Source organism: Bos grunniens, chromosome 8 (assembly GCF_055505025.1).
Source record: "Bos grunniens cultivar Pamir isolate PY7600 chromosome 8, Bosgru_T2T1.0, whole genome shotgun sequence".
Classification (NCBI taxonomy): Eukaryota; Metazoa; Chordata; class Mammalia; order Artiodactyla; family Bovidae; genus Bos; species Bos grunniens.
The window spans coordinates 81,521,437-81,538,972 of NC_141172.1; the positions used below are offsets into that span (position 1 = coordinate 81,521,437).

The following is a 17,536-nucleotide window of genomic DNA, read 5'->3' on the forward strand; positions in this document are numbered from 1 at the left end:
AATGGCTTTAGAATCCACTGATGACATTTTAGGTCTATTAGAGGATGATAAATACTGATTTTTCTAACTTTATCCATTCTCCTGTGTTTATATTTCTTGATGTTTAGAAGCTTTATATTTTTAGGTAGTCAGATTAACAAAATTTCCCTTGCAACTCCAATGTATGCCTCCACAATCCTGTGAAACTGACAAAAATACTGCTAACTTTTCTCACTTTTAGTGGCACAGGCCCTCTTCTAGGTTCTAGCTTCTCAAGGAATGGCAAGGCCCTGAGGTTGAAAAACTGCAGTAAAATGTCTGCTCAGAACTTAGGACTTGCCTTCATCCCAAGATCTTAAACCCTTGAGTTGTGAGTACATTCACAGTTCTCCAATATCTTCCAAATACGTTTTATCAGGCTATTTTAGCCACTCTAAAATGGCTGGAGGTAAAATCTATAACACATTCTCTTGATTAACCAGGATAGGTGAGGCAGACAAAAGTATGATACAGACTATATTTAATGTAAACATACTTAGTTAAAATTGTACCCAATTTCAGTTCTATTTCAGACTACAGAGTTAAGACCAACCTTCCTGCTGAAAGTTATTCTATAAGGCTATGTGAAACATAAAAACATAATTCAAAAATCATCAAACAGCAAGAGAGTGTGAAATTTTCAGAGAAAGATCTTGGCACATAAGGTTGCACAGGCCAAAGGAGACTTTTCCAATCCTGCAGAGGTGGTTAAATGGCAAAGCAGCTCTTTTGACAACTTTACTAGAGAGTAAAAGTAGCAGGCCAAGCCTGTCAAAGTGAGGTCCTGGTAAACCACCTCACACTGAGGACTGCACCCACAGAGATGCACCCTGAGACCATGGGTAGCCCAGAAATGAACTCGTCAACATGGAGACTATAGCCCGGCTATGAAACCAAAACTTAATTAAAGTGGTCCCAGGTTACTAATGCTGCTAGCCACCTGGAAGATGCAAACAACTCCCTCTCTGAAAAAAAGTAATATCATCGTAGTTTTCTAATTATTTCTAAAGTTAAATTTTTCAAATCCAACAAAAATTGCATAATTAAAGACAAACATACAGAAAGGAAAAAAAAACATAAAAGCCCCAAAACAATGAACAAAAACAAACACAAAATGAAACAGAGAGGGACTCAAGATAGTTTAAAAACTAGACAAAAATGGAGAAACAGACACAGAAATATGGACATGGGGAGAGGGGAGGAGAGGATGAGATGTACGGAGAAGAGTAACATGGAAACTTATATTACCATATGTGAAATAGATAGCCAATGGGAATTTGCTGTATGTCTCAGGAAACTCAAACAGGGGCTCTGTATCAACCTAGAGGGATGGGGAGGGAGATGGGAGGGAGGTACAAAAGGGAAGGGATATATGTATATCTATGGCTGATTCATGGTGAGGTTTGACAGAAAGCAACAAAATTCTGTAAAACAATTATCTGGTAATAAATAAATTAAAAAAAATATATAAAGTAACTAAGAGGGTCCCTTGTGAAGATAAAAAATTTCATCAAGAAACTAAAAATTATAAAAAATGACCCTGCAGATGAAGAAACAATACAGCAGAATTCTAGAACTAAAAAAAAAAAAAAAAAAACCTGAAATGAAGAATTCAACAAAAGGGTCTGACAGTTAATTAGACCCAGCTGCAAAGGGATTTGATGGACTTGGAAGATGTATTAGAAGAAACTAACCAGAATTCAACACAGAAAGTAAAAACAATGTGAAATTACAGAAGAATGGATAAGATACATAGAAATACAGTAAGAAAAAGCTAGAAAGCATATATTCAATGCAATGAAAGGAAGAAAGGACCAACTGAGAATACTACATCCAGCGAAAAGATTCTTTAGGAATAAAAAGGTAAAAGAAAGACTTTCAGACACATTGAAAGAATTTCTCACCAGTAAATCTGCTCTAGACGATGCTCTTCAGGCAGATGGAAATGACCCCAGGTGGAAGTCTAGAGATGTTAGAAGAAATGGAAACCATAAAAAATAGTGTATCATGGGAAATTTAAAATTAGTACTTAGAGTATAAAATAAGAACAGTATCATTAGTTTTATATATATATATAATATATAATTTAAATTTAAAATATACCAAACAATAGTACGTACTCTAGGAGAAGGACAGACTTATAGAGTTCTAAATTCCTTGCATTATCCAGGAAAATGAGGAAAAAAGTGTTAACGTTTGACTTTAATAATTCAAAAATGCATATCATAATTTCTATGCTAGCCACTAATGAGAGAATAAAAGGTAGTATATAATTTCCAAGTTATCAGAGGAGAAAAATTTATAGTAAAAAACACTTAATTCCTAAGAGGGCAAGACTGGACAGAAAAGGAATACAAAATAGGCAAAACAAATAAAAAAATACACAATAAGAATGGTTGACTTTAAACTCAAATATATCAGTAATTACATAATACACAAATGGATTAAATTCTACAAGCAAAAGCCAAATATTATCAGTTTAGAAAATTTTTAAAAAGCTATATGCTGTTATAAAAGACATATCTAAAACATAAGGGTACTGGGATTATAGAGAGGTTAAAAGAATAGGAGGAAAATACCATGCTAACTTAACCAAAAAAATCAAACAGTTTCTATTTAAACACACTCTGGGGGCAAAAAGCTTACTAGAGGTAAAAAGGATCACTTCGTAATGACAAAATGTTGAATTAACCAGGAATATGTGAGAGTTCTAAATCTGCATGCACCTAATAACATAGAAATGTAAAACAAAATGCAAAGTTTAAAATATAACACAGAAATAACATAACTACGAGGAAAATACTGCAATCACAGCAGGAAATTTTTTTTAAAGAAAGATTCATTAACTAGTCTTTATTTTATATTATCATTTGAATTAATTTGTCTAGATTGACCCCAAAACCCTAAGAGTTTGTCTTCTACTTCTGATACTCACATGAGGGATTCAGGCTCTAACGTCGATCAGGATCATGAGTCCCGTCTCGCACCTCTGGTCCCTCTTTTTCTTTTTCCCTTTATCTTCCTCCTTCTCTTCTTCCCCCTCCACTTTCTCCTGCTTCTCTTTCTTTCCTTTCCTCCTTTCAAACGGTACTTTGGTTCATTTAGTTACCAAATCAGAATGAACAGCATAGATTTGCCTGTTACCTGTATGAGTTTAATCGGCATCAATAAAAAACATTTCTAAATGTGCTTTCAAAGAAAACTCTAGAGACTATCCTCAAGCTCAGCGTCCCCAGCAATACCTCAACCACACAGTCTAACCTTTATTTTTTCAATTTTTGACCCATGCAATTTCAGAGACTCATAGCAAGAAACTTCCACACATCTCACAGTAAACTGTGGAATGATCAGACAACGATCTACAAAGTACACATCTTCCCTCAAAGCACCCTATGAACTTAAGTGTTTATGTACACTACCAGAATGCTCAAAGAAGTATTATTCGTCACAGGCCCAATTTGAAAACAATCCGTGTGCCGATCAAGAGTAGAATAAACAAAATATTCATAAAGGGAATACTATGGAGCAATGAAAATATAGGAACTACTACTATAGGCATAGAGATGATCTGACAATCATAAGGTTGAGAAAAATAAGCTATCCATAAGATATGATTCATTTATATAATTGTATATAATTCAAAAACAGGCAAAACTAAACTGTAGCAATTACCCTAAAAAAGCCATGAAATCTGCTACCTTTAGAGGAAAGAAAGCAGTCCTTTTGGGAGGGTACATGTGAATGGTTTCCGGGATGCTGGCAATCGTCTATCTATTGACCTAGATGAAAGTAACATAGGTATTAATGTTTTACTAATTTATTAAAGTATAAATTATGCTTATGCACTTTTCTGTATGTATTACCTTCCACAATAACAGGAAAAAATTTTTTTAACTTCCAGCTACATATTTACTGTACAGACATCGCCCCAAAGGTAAGGAAAAAAAGAAAATGTACAGTTCATAAATGCTGCTGCTGCTGCTGCTGCTGCTAAGTCGCTTCAGTCATGTCTGACTCTGTGCGACCCCACAGATGGCAGCCCACCAGGCTCCCCCGTCCCTGGGATTCTCCAGGCAAGAACACTGGAGTGGGTTGCCATTTCCTTCTCCAATGCATGAAAGTGAAAAGTGAAAGTGAAGTCATTCAGTCGTGTCCAACTCTTAGCGACCTCATGGACTGCAGCCATCAAGACATAACTTACCAAATGAGCACAATAAAAGGTTTTAAATTGTTGAAATAGTCTGCATTTTCTATTTTCAGCTAAGTTCTCTAGAAAAATTAAAAACCACCAGAAGTGGCCAGGGATATATTTCCAGTGCTTTCTTTGTCTTTCTCATGCCTGTCCTCATATAATGTTTCCGTCTTCCCAGTCTTGGCTCTGAAGAAGAGAAAATCCAAGGCTTCTCCCTCCATATCCAGTCCCTTAGCTATATTATATGGCTACTGCTTTGCCCTGTAAGGGCTACTGCCACAAGAAGGAAAAGACATCCAATCTACCACACAGAAGAGAATAACTGGTGAGAGCATGAGGTGATCTGTGTTCATACATCAGGCAGGGTTAAGGCATCTCAAAAAGAAAGAAATGCCTTGTAAAATAGGGATGGCTCTTCAGATTCAGGGAGATTTCAACTTTTTTTTCACAAATGCACTGTTTGTTTTTTTTTAAATCCCAGTTAATCTACACACTGTTCATGGGGTTCTCAAGGCAAAAACACTGAAGTGGTTTGCCATTCCCTTCTCCAGTGGACCATGTTTCATCAGAACTCTCCACATGACCCGTTCGTCTTGGGTTGCCCTACACGGCACGGCTCATAGTTTCACTGAGTTAGATAAGGCTGTGGTCCATGTGATCAGTTTGGTTAATTTTCTGTGATTGTGGTTTTCATTCCATCTGCCTTCTGATGAAAAAGGATAAGAGACTCATGGAAGCTTTCTGATGGGAGAGGGGGAAACTGGATCTTGTTCTGATGGGCAAGGCCATTCTCAGTTCACTTCAGTCACTCAGTCATGTCCGACTCTTTGAGACCCCATGGACTTGCAGCACGCCAGGCTTCCCTGTCCATCACCAAATCAGGGAACTTACTCAAACTCATGTCATCGAATCAGTGATACCATCCAACCATCTCATCCTCTGTTGTCCTCTACTCCTGCCTTCAATCTTTCCCAGCATCAGGGTCTTTTCCAATGAGTCAGTTCTTCGCATCCAGTGGCCAAAGTATTGGAGTTTCAGCTTCAGCATCAGTCCTTCCAATGAATATTCAGGACTGATTTCTTTTAGGATTGACTGGTTTGATCTCCTTGCAGTCCAAGGGACTCTCAAGAGTGTTCCCCAACACCACAGTTCAAAAGCATAATTTTTCAGTGCTCAGCTTTCTTTATAGTCCAACTCTCACACCCATACATGACTACTGGAAAAACCATAGCTTTGACTAGACAGACCTTTATAACAGAGCAATGTCTCTGCTTTTTAATATGCTATGTAGGTTGGTCACAGATTTTCTTCCAAGGAACAAGCATCTTGTTAATTTCATAGCTGCAGTCACCATCTGCAGTGATATTGGAGCCCCAAAAAATAAAGTCTCTGACTGATTTCATTGTTTCCCCATCTATTAGCCATGAAGTGATGGAACAGGATGCCATGATCTTCGTTTTCTGACTGTTGAGCTTTAAGCCAACTTTTTCACTCTCCTCTTTCACTTTCATCAAGAGGCTCTTTAGTTCTTCTTCACTTGCTGCCATAAGGGTGGTGTCATCTTCATATCTGAGGTTACTGATATTTCTCCTGGCAATCTTGATTCCAACTTGTGCTTCATCTAGCCCAGCGTTTCTCATGATGTACTCTGCATATAAAGTAAATAAGCAGGGTGACAATATATAGCCTTGACGTAGTCCTTTCCCGGTTTGGAACCAGTCTGATGTTCATGTTCAGTTCTAACTGTTGCTTCTTGACCTGCATACAGATTTCTCAGGAGGCAGGTCAGGTGGTCTGGTATTCCCATCTCTTGAAGAATTTTCCAGATTGTTGTGATCCACACAATCAAAGGCTTTGGCACAGTCAATAAAGCAGAAGTAGATGTTTTTCTGGTATTCTCTTGCTTTTTCTATGATCCAGTGGACACTGGCAAGTTGATCTCTGGTTCCTCTGCCTTTTCTAAATCCAGCTTGAACATGTGGAAGTACTGTTCATGTACTGTTGAAGCCTGGCTTGGAGAATTTTGAGCATTACTTTACTAGCATGAAAAATGAGTACAATTGTGTGGTAGTTTGAACATTCTTTGGCATTGCCTTTGGGATTGGAATGAAAACTGACCTGTTCCAGTCTTGTGGCCACTGCTGAATTTACCAAATTTGCTGACATATTGAGTGTAGCACTTTAATAGCATTATCTTTTAGGATTTCAAACAGCTCAACTGGAATTCCATCACCTCCACTAGCTTTGTTTGTAGTGATGTTTCCTAAGGCCCACTTGATTTTGCATTCCAAGATGAGTGATCACACCGTGGTAATTATCTGGGTCATGAAGACCTTTTTTGTATAGTTCTGTGTATTCTTGCCACCTCTTCTTAATCTCTTCTGATTCGGTTAGGTCCATACCATTTCTGCCCTTTATTCTGCCCATCTTTTTATGAAAAGTTCCCTTGGTATCTCTGATTTTCTTAAAGAGATCTATCTCTAGTCTTTCCCTTTCTATTGTTTTCTTCTATTTCTTTGCATTGATCACTGAAGAAGGCTTTCTTATCTCTCCTTGCTATTTTCTGGAACTCTGCATTCAAATGGGTATATCTTTCCTTTTCTCCTTTGCCTTTAGCTTCTCTTCTTTTCTCAGCTATTTGTAAGGTCTCCTCAGAGAATCATTTTGCCTTTTTGCATTTCTTTTTTGGGGGGATGGTGTTGATCACTGCCTCCTGTACAAAGTCACAAACCTACGTCCATAGCTCTTCAGGCACTCTGTCTGTCAGATCTAATCCCTTGAATCTATTTGTCACTTCCACTGTATGGTCGTAAGGGATTTGATTTAGGTCATACCTGAATGGTCTAGTGGTTTTCCTTACTTTCTTTAAGTCTGAATTTTGCACTAAGGAGTTCATGACCTGAGCCACAGTCAGCCCCAGTCTGGTTTTTGCAGACTGTATAGAGGTTCTCCATCTTTGGCTGCAAAGAACATAATCAATCTGATTTCAGTATTGACCATCTGGTGACCTCCATGTGTAGAGTCTTCTCGTGAAGTTGGAAGAGGGCATGTGCTATGACCAGTGTGTTCTTTTGGCAAAACTCTATTAGCCTTTGACTTGCTTCGTTTTGTACTCCAAGGACAAATTTGTCTGTTACTTCAGGTATCTCTTGACTTCCTATTTTTATATTCCAGTCCCCTATAATGAAAATGACATCTTTTTTGCGTGTTAGTTCTAGAAGGTCTTGTAGGTCTTCATAGAACCGTTCAGCTTCTTCAGCATTACTGGTTGGGGCATAGACTCGGAATACTGTGATACTGAATGGTTTGCCTTGAAAACAAACAGAGATCACTCTGTCTTTTTTGAGACTGCATCCAAGTACTGCGTTTCAGACTCTTGTTGACTTTGATGGCTACTCCATTTCTTCTAAGGGATTCTTGTATTCTCAGTAAATCTTTAATCCAATTTTAGTTGATGGGCGGGAGTATGTTCCCTCCGAATTGTTTGATCTGAGGCCAAACTATAGTGGAGGTAATGAAGATATTGGAGACCTCCTTCAAAAGGTTTCACACACTGCTACACTCAGTGCCCCCAACACTGCAGCAAACCACCACCAACCCATGCCTCTGCTGGAGACTCCTGGGCACTCATGGGCAAGTCTGGGTCAGTCTCTTGTTGGGTCACTGCTCCTTTATTTTGGGGGCTCCAAAATCACTGCAGATGGTGATTGCAGCCATGAAATTAAAAGACACTTGCTCCTTAGAAGAAAATCTATAACCAATCTACATAGCATATTAAAAAGCAGAGACATTACTTTGCCAACAAAGGTCCATCTAGTTAAAGCTATGGTTTTTCCAGTAGTCATGTATGGATGTGAGAGTTGGACTATAAAGAAAGTTGAGTACCAAAGAATTGATGCTTTTGAACTGTGGTGTTGGGGAAGCCTCTTGAGAGTCCCTTGGACTGCAAGGAGATCCATTCAGTCCATCCTAAAGGAAATCAGTCCTGAATATTCATTGGAAGGACTGATGCTGAAATTGAAACTCCAATACTTGGGCCACCTGATGCAAATAACTGACTCATTGGAAAAGACCCTGATGCTGGGAATGATTGAAAGCAGGAGGAGAAGGGGATGACAGAGGATGAGATGGCTGGATGGTAAACTGACTCAATGAACGTGAGTTTGAGCAAGCTCCGTGAGTTGTTGATGGACAGGGAAGCCTGGGGTGCTGCCGTCCATGGGATCGCAGAGTCGGACAAGACTGAGCAACTGAACTGAACTAAACTGAATATACACACTAATTAGAGAACTGAAAACTACACTTTTGATTGATATCAAATCCTTGATATTGCCCCCAGTGTAAATCCTTGGCTTTCTTAGAGTCCTGCTCAGTATATATGCCTTCACATGGATATCTCTGCCTATATTAATTTCATACAAACAACTAACAAAATATTATTTAGCATTTTTTATTTAAGAGCATAAAAGAAAGGTGGATGATCAATGACATTTCTTCAAAACTCAGGATTTTATCAAGCATTTTCCATACACACAAACCCCCCAATATGTACTAATATAGCAAAAGCAAAGGGCATAGAAAGTTAGAAGGAAATCTCCCTTTTCATTTCTTAAATATACAGAATCAAATCATGTTTTCACCTTCTCCACATACAGAGACTAAAATTAACAGTAACTGTTAGTCTCAGTTTATGTTTCCCAAAGAAAATAAAATCAGCTTCAGAAATTCTCATGTAGATTGAACTAAAGTAACAGTCCTATGAGCAGAAAGACCTGGACATCTGAATAGAAGTGACTAACCTGTGAAAGACTCCCATGTGCTTGTTCATGTCCCTGTTTTGGGTTCATCAGAGGAAAGCAGGAGGTGGGAGGGGAAGAAACAAAGTAGCAAGGGAAACCAGCCTTGGGGTCCTTCAAACATCTGAGATACTGAAAAGAGAGTCCAAATGTCTCAGGTTTGGATCAAGGGCCTTTGTCCTTTCCCCCTCATTTATAAACTGGTCAAAAGCTACTTTGTTGCTTGCTAAAGCACTTTTTTATGAACTTAAATCATGATGGCACAAAGATAAACTGTCTATAAAGGTTCATACTGAAAGTTGCCAAATTGACAGGGCTCAGATTCAGAGTGTAGCAGGTGAGAGAGGTAATACTTTAGGGCTAAAAGTTCCCCATTTATGTTGGCCTCTTTAGAAAAACTTCCCATGTAGCTCAGTCAGTAAAGCATCTGCCTGCAATGTGGGAGACCTGGGTTCAATTCCTGGGTCGGGAAGTTCCTCTGGAGAAGGAAATGGCAATCTACTTCAGTATTCTTGCCTGGTGAATCCCATGGACATAGGAAACTAGCAGCCTACAGTTCATGGGATCGCAAGACTTGGACACGACTTAGTGCTATTTTTCTTTGGAAAAAAGGATATAACCAAAAATTTCATAGAAATGTTTACACGAGATATGAGGAATTCACCAAGCATAATTCATTAGATTGGAAGAAGGAAATAACAGCATCAAAACACTTAAGCACTGTTGGAAGAAAGGTAACAAAAAATAAACAAATGGGAGATAGACTGGAGCAAAGTGCCCTAATCCATTAAAAATAAAAACATTTCCCTTAATTTAGTAATCAAGAAGTGTTAAGAACCTGGCAAGGGACTGCCCTAAAACAGTCGTTCTCAAATTATCTTTCAGAAAGCAAAGTAGGCTCCTAAAGTTGTGTGTTAACACCTGAGTATTGACGCAGCCCCAGCGTCAAAGAGCCACAGGCAGGGATGCACAGGATGTTGAGTGTACCACAGTGCCAGGACCAGTGACCACTAGTGACGTGAGCAACTTCAGCCTCTCGTTTAATGTTATGTGACATTATTTTCCTATCCTAAGTTACTAAGCTTCAGGGTGAAAAAATACACAATCTATAATCTAACCTGTGATATTCTGGCCCTCAATTAGTATTGCTACTGAATGACACTTTCACATCCCATATGGCGGTTCCATCTAGAGACATCCTAGAGCTTAGGTGGAAAGGAAGTGGAGGAGGGGTGTACTGGGAGATAAGGATTAGCAGATACAAACTGTTACATACAGAATGTATAAACAACAAGATCCTACCATATAGGGCAGGTAACTATATTCAGTATGCTGTGATAAACCATAATGGAATAGAATATGAAAAAGAATAAATACATACGTATGTGTACGTGTGTGTGCATGTATAACTGAATCATGTTGCTGTATACAGAAATTAACAGGACATTGTAAATCAACTATACTTGAATAAAATTGAAAAAAAAATTTTTTTAAAGCTCAACACTAATCATTAGGTAAAGGCAAATCAAAACCACCATGAGATATTACTTTAAACCCCTTAGGCTGGCTATCATCAAAAAAAAAAAAAAAAAAAAATAGCAAGTGCTGGTGAGAATGTGGAGAAACTGGAACCTCAACTGCTAGTGGAAATGCAAAACAGTATCGCTATGTAAAAATGGTATGGTGATTACTTTTAAAAAATTAAACACTGAATTACCATCTGATCCACTTCTATTACATACCCAAAATAATAGAAGTAAAGACTCAAATAGATAATTTTTTCCTCATACTCATAGCAGCATACACAATAGGCAAAAGGTATAAACGACCCAAATATTCACCAAAAGATGGATGGGTAAACTAAATATATAAATATATACAGTGAAATATCATTCAGTCACAAAAAGGAAGGAGTTTCTGATATATATATGGATGAACCCTGAATCCATACAGTGTTAACATTATGTTAAGAGGAATAAGCCAAACACAAAAGGACAAATACTATATGATTTCACTAATAGGAGATACTTACAGAGTGGTCAAACTCATAGAGACAGAAACAGAATGGTGGTTGTTGGGGGCTGAGAGAAACGGAGAACGCAGGGATTTACTGTTTAATGGGTAAATAGCTTCAGATGGGAAGAAGAAAATACTCTAGAGATGAATGCTGGTAATGGCTGCCCAACAATGTGAATGTAATTCAGGGCTGCCGAACTGTACACTTTTTAAAAATGGCTAAAATGATAAATTTTATGCTTTCTATATTTTACCACAATTAAAAAAAAAAAAAAGAATAGACCAGCAGTGACTCCAGTCAAAGCTGAGGTAGGACCTGGAGCACATCCTGCGTTCCAGTCATGCCCTTCCACCAAAGCCCCCTCCCTCAGAATAATTCCATAAACACTGCTGGTTGCCCATCCAATAGCCTTAACCCATCTACTGCTTCTTTGCTAAGAGAATCAGTTTTGTCCAGAAATCTCATAGCTATTGAGTCTTGGGGAAGGCTGGGATCTTCCCAAATACCAGGGGTGAATCTTTTTTTTTTTTTTTAATTGACAGATAATTGCTTTACAGAACTGTGTTGGTTTCGGCCAAACATCAACATGAATCAGCCATAGATATACATAGGTCCCCTCCCACTCGAACCTCCCTCCCACTTCCCACCCCAACCCACTTCCTCTAGGTTGTTACCGAGCCCCAGTTTGAGTTCCCCGAGTCATACAGCAAATTCCCATTGGCTATCTATTTTACATATGGTAATGTAAGTTTCCATGTTACTCTCTCCACACATCCCACCTTCTCCTTCCTCCCCAACCCTCCTCCCCTATATCCATAGGTCTGTTCTCTGTCTGTGTCTCCACTGATGCCCTGAAAATAATTTCATCAGTACCATCTTTCTAGATTCCATATATATGTGTCAGTATATGATATTTGTTTTTCTGTTTTGGACATACTTAGCTATAGGTTCATCCACCTCATTAGAACTGACTCAAATGCATTCCTTTATATGACTGAGTAATAGTCCACTGTATATATGTACCATAGCTTCTTTATCCATTCATCAGTCAATGGATATCTAGGTTGCTTCCATGTCCTAGTTATTGCAATTAGAGCTGTGATGAACAGTGGGATACATGTGTCTTCTTCAATTTTGATTTCCTCAGGGTACATGCCGAGTAGCAGGATTGCTGGGTCATATGGTGATTTTATTCCTAATTTTTTAAGGAGTCTCCATACTGTCTTCTGGGCTTCCCTGGTAGCTCAGCTGGCAAAGAAGCCACCTGCAATGCAGGAGACCCCAGTTCAATTCCTAGGTCAGGAAGTTCCCATGAGAAGGGACAGACTACCCATTCCAATATTCTTGGGCTTCTCTGGTGACCTAGATGGGTAAAGAATATGCCTACAATACAGGAGACCTGGGTTTGATCCCTGAGTTGGGAAGATCCCCTGGAGGAGGGCATGGCAACCCACTCCAGTATTCTTGCCTGGAGAATCCCCATGGACAGAGGAGCCTGTGGGCTACAGTCCATGGGGTCACAAAGTCAGATGTGACTGAGCAACTAAGCACAGCATATACTGTCTTCCACAGTACTGTATCAATCTACATTCCCACCAACAGTGTAAGACAGTTCCCTTTTCTCTACACCCTCCCCAGCATTTGTTGTTTGTAGACATTTTGATGATGGCTATTCTGACTGGTGTGAGGTGATATCTCATTGTAGTTTTGATTTGTATGTCAATAATAATGAGCAATGTTTGAGCATCTTTTCATGTGTCTATTAGCCATCTGACCATGAACTCCTTACTGCCAAATTCAGACTTAAACTGAAGAAAGTAGGGAAAACCACTAGACCATTCAGGTATGACCTAAATCAAATCCCTTACGATTATACAGTGGAAATGAGAAATAGATTTAAGGGCCTAGATCTGATACATAGAGTGCCTGATGAACTATGGAATGAGGTTTGTGACATTGTACAGGAGACAGGGATCAAGACCATCCCCATGGAAAAGAAATGCAGAAAAGCAAAATGGCTGTCTGGGGAGGCCTTACAAATAGCTGTGAAAAAAAGAGAAGCAAAAAGCAAAGGAGAAAAGGGAAGATATAAACATCTGAGTGCAGAGCTCCAAAGAATAGCAAGAAGAGATAAGAAAGCCTTCCTCAGTGATCAATGCAAAGAGATAGAGGAAAACAACAGAATGGCAAAGACTAGGGATCTCTTCAAGAAAATCAGAGATACCAAAGGAATATTTCATGCAAAGATGAGCTTGAAAAAGGACAGAAATGGTATGGACCTAACAGAAGCAGAAGATATTAAGAAGAGATGGCAAGAATACACAGAAGAACTGTACAAAAAAGATCTTCACGACCCAGATAATCACAATGGTGTGATCACTGACCTAGAGCCAGACATCCTGGAATGTGAAGTCCAGTGGGCCTTAGAAAGCATCACTACGAACAAAGCTAGTGGAGGTGATGGAATTCCAGTTGAGCTATTCCAAATCCTGAAAGATGATGCTGTGAAAGTGCTGCACTCAATATGCCAGCAAATTTGGAAAACTCAGCAGTGGCCACAGGACTGGAAAAGGTCAGTTTTCATTCCAATCCCAAAGAAAGGCAATGCCAAAGAATGCTCAAACTACCACACTCATCTCACACGCTAGTAAAGTAATGCTTAAAATTCTCCACGCCAGGCTTCAGCAATATGTGAACCGTGAACTTCCAGATGTTCACCCTGGTTTTAGAAAAGGCAGAGGAACCAGAGATCAAATTGCCAACATCTGCTGGATCATCGAAAAAGCAAGAGAGTTTCAGAAAAACATCTATTTCTGCTTTATTGACTATGCCAAAGCCTTTGACTGTGTGGATCACAATCAACTGTGGAAAATTCTTCAAGAGATGGGAATACCAGACCACCTGACCTGCCTCTTGAGAAACCTATATGCAGGTCAGGAAGCAACAGTTAGAACTGGACATGGAACAACAGACTGGTTCCAAATAGGAAAAAGAGTTCGTCAAGGCTGTATATTGTCACCCTGTTTATTTAACTTATATGCAGAGTACATCATGAGAAACGCTGGACTGGAAGAAACACAAGCTGGAATCAAGGTTGCCGGGAGAAATATCAATAACCTCAGAGATGCAGATGACACCACCCTTATGGCAGAAAGTGACGAGGAACTCAAAAGCCTCTTGATGAAAGTGAAAGAGGAGAGTGAAAAAGTTGGCTTAAAGCTCAACATTCAGAAAACGGAGATCATGGCATCCGGTCCCACCACTTCATGGGAAATAGATGGGGAAACAGTGGAAACAGTGTCAGACTTTATTTTTCTGGGCTCCAAAATCACTGCAGATGGTGACTGCAGCCATGAAATTAAAAGATGCTTACTCCTTGGAAGGAAAGTTATGACCAACCTAGATAGCATATTCAAAAGCAGAGACATTACTTTGTCAACAAAGGTCCCTCTAGTCAAGGCTATGGTTTTTCCTGTGGTCACGTATGGATGTGAGAGTTGGACTGTGAAGAGGGCTGAGCGCCAAAGAATTGATGCTTTTGAACTGTGGTGTTGGACAAGACTCTTGAGAGTCCCTAGGACTGCAAGGAGATCCAACCAAGTCCATTCTGAAGGAGATCAGCCCTGGGATTTCTTTGGAAGGAATGAGGCTGAAGCTGAAACTCCAGTACTTTGGCCACCTCATGTGAAGAGTTGACTCATTGGAAAAGACTCTGATGCTGGGAGGGATTGGGGGCAGGAGGAGAAGGGGACGACAGAGGATGAGATGGCTGGATGGCATCACTGACTCGATGGACGTGAGTCTGAGTGAACTCCGGTAGTTGGTGACGGACAGGGAGGCCTGGCGTGCTGTGATTCATGGGGTCGCAAGGAGTCGGACACGACTGAGCGACTGATCTGATCTGATTAGCCATCTGTATGTCTTCTTTGGAGAAATGTCTGTTTAGGTCTTTTTCTCACTTTTTGATTGAGTTGTTTGTTTTTCCAGTATTTACTTACATGAGCTGGTTGTATATTTAAGAAATTAATCCTTTGTCAGTTGTTTTATTTGCTATTATTTTCTCACCAGGGGTGAATCTTGATTAATGAGACCAGTGGATCTCAACATTTTGTTCTCAGACTCCCCTTTACAGTCATACACATCACTGAGGGCATTACTGACAACTTTTATTTATGTGAGTTATATATATCAATATTTACCACATTACAAATTAAAACTAAGAAAAATTTAAAACCCAAGAATATATTCCACTAGCTGGAATACATTCCAGAGCAATGACATCACCATAAATCAAGAACTCTTAACAACTCTACTGTAGACTAGTGAGAAAATCAGAGTAAGAAACACAAATGACGTTTTAGCACCACTATGAAAACGGTTTTGCCCTCATCAGTCTTCTGAAAGTTCTCAGAGATACCCAACATCACATTTTCAGAATGGCTGGTGTATTCCAGTCATGGTATTTCCATTTGGCTTTCAAGTAACTATAGGAATGGGCAATGTTATACAACTCTAGACAATAAGAACTGAGCTTCCACTGGAGAATATTAGTGGATAAATTCACTTTTCCCCTGTATTATACACTGCAGTCTTCTTGTTACCCAGGGATTCAAGGAGTAAGTAATCTAACATGCTGCAAACAGCAAAGCAGAAAGGTGCACCTGGGTCCCCTCACTAGCACAGCTAAGGGAATGAAGCAGCCAACCTTGGAATTTTCCTTTTGGTTTAAGCCACCTTTTATTGGGTTTTCTTACAGTCAACTGTGTCCTCGCTGGCACATCTCCTCAGAACCTAGTTTGCTGAATACATTCTGAAAACCAAGGCTATGTATGTAGCTGGCACACAGTAGAAGTTCAATAAATATTTGCTGAATAAATAAGTAAACAAATAAATCCACTAAGGCTGCTGTAGAGGAGAGACTCAGATAAAATGCTGGCTTTGGGGCTGACAGAAAGACATGCAGTTCCCATACTGTCAACATTTAAAACGAAGTTCACTATAAATCTCATAGTATCAAAAATGGCTGTGTATTATATACCTGTCAGGGTGGCCAAAAGGTTCTGAAATTACTTTCATTTGGTCTGCACAATCTCCAAGTATGAGAGGTAAGTCTACATTTGCCAAATATAGACCATAACCTACTCAGTGGCAACCTGATAAAAAGCACTGTTTTCGGGTTTTTTTCCCCCATTTTCCCTGAGTTTGAATCAACTGAAGTCACTTCTCCCATGAAATAAGCACTACACAGAGATTTACGGACAGAAGGCTAGAAAACACAGTGTTTATGGAAGAAGGAAAAGAGACAAATATCTAGCCTCCAGTCAATGTCATTAACTAGGGGTGCAATGGCCTTATCAGAAACTACCTAAAACCTCCATTAAATATAATCAAATATAAAGTTAAGAAATTTATGCTCAACTATGCTTAAATTTGACAATATCCTTCCTCTTCCTTACTGAAACCCTGATACCAGTATTCTCAATTTACTTTTTAATGTTTCTTTGCTTCATTACTTTAAACAGGATTGACAAATTTGTCCATGTATTTGTAGCTTTCTTTAAAAAATTTCACAATAAAATATTCTTGCTCCCATAAAGTGCTTATGAAAGAAACAAATGATACACATTTTCCTGTTAAAACAATGAGGTTTTAAGAAAAATTCCACTAGGAGGAGCTGGCTTTTTCTCTGTTGAGTCAGGAGTGTTTTGTCTCTGAGACACTCTAATCAAAAACACAGACCTGAAATTTGCAGATAATTTCAAACAAACCCCAATCATAAACAAAATCTGGACCAAAGAAATCAGAGGAGGCAACCGCAATCCAGGTGCAGAGTGTACATACTCTTCACTCAGTTTTGCAAAGAATTAAGGAAATTTAACCTAGCAGATAACTTTCTGGGGGGTTACTGAGCTCCATTCTCCCATCCATGCCCCAAGCCACGTGGGAAAACGAGCTGCTCTCTGGATCTGGCCTCCAAATAGAAACATCCCTTTAGGACTGCTTGCCTTTGAAGCTGCTCAGATAGAAACTCCTGACCTTGTTTTCCATCAGAGCAGCAAGGACCTATCACTGAGACTTGAGAAATATCAGTCTTCCCACATACATTCTGTTAGAAATAGTGGTGACTTACTTTCATTGCATTCTTGTCCTCAATTCACTTAACTGACAGACAGTAAGACTGTGAGCTTTCAGTGAGATTGGAAGAAAAATGGGCTGAGAAGCACATTCGATATTAAAATATTAGAAATCTTCTCGCCTTTGTCATTAGTAACTTGGCTCCAAGTTATTTCTGCCTCTTTCCATCCTTGGTTCTACTCATAATTTATTACTAAATAAACAAAAACAAAAAATCCCACATATTTATTGGAAAACTACCATATGACAGGAACTCTAAAAACACTGCAAATAAAAAAATGGCAGCATTCCCATTTCCTCTCAAGCAACCCATGGCTAATGAGGAAATCATGAACTGCAAACAGATAAAACATAATTCTTTCTGGGAAGGGCTGGGAG

General features: G+C 39.1%; 1 protein-coding gene across 39 annotated transcripts in view; it reads right to left on the reverse strand.

The window, feature by feature from the left end:
- Positions 1-17,536, reverse strand: part of FANCC (FA complementation group C) — a 348,443-nt gene that overhangs the window by 222,164 nt on the left and 108,743 nt on the right. For 12 of the 39 annotated variants that reach the window (XR_015170187.1, XM_086416977.1, XM_086416974.1 and 9 more), the window contains 3 exons: positions 3,717-3,797; positions 2,954-3,162; positions 1,923-1,981 (listed from right to left, as the gene is read on the reverse strand). The exons of 8 other annotated variants lie outside the window; for them this stretch is intronic. The gene's annotated coding sequence lies outside the window, so the exon portion shown is untranslated. Of the gene's footprint in view, positions 1-1,922; positions 1,982-2,953; positions 3,163-3,716; positions 3,798-9,009; positions 9,140-17,536 lie in introns of those variants that run through there. 19 more of the 39 variants (XM_086416987.1, XM_086416994.1, XM_086416981.1 and 16 more) reach the window with 4 other exon arrangements.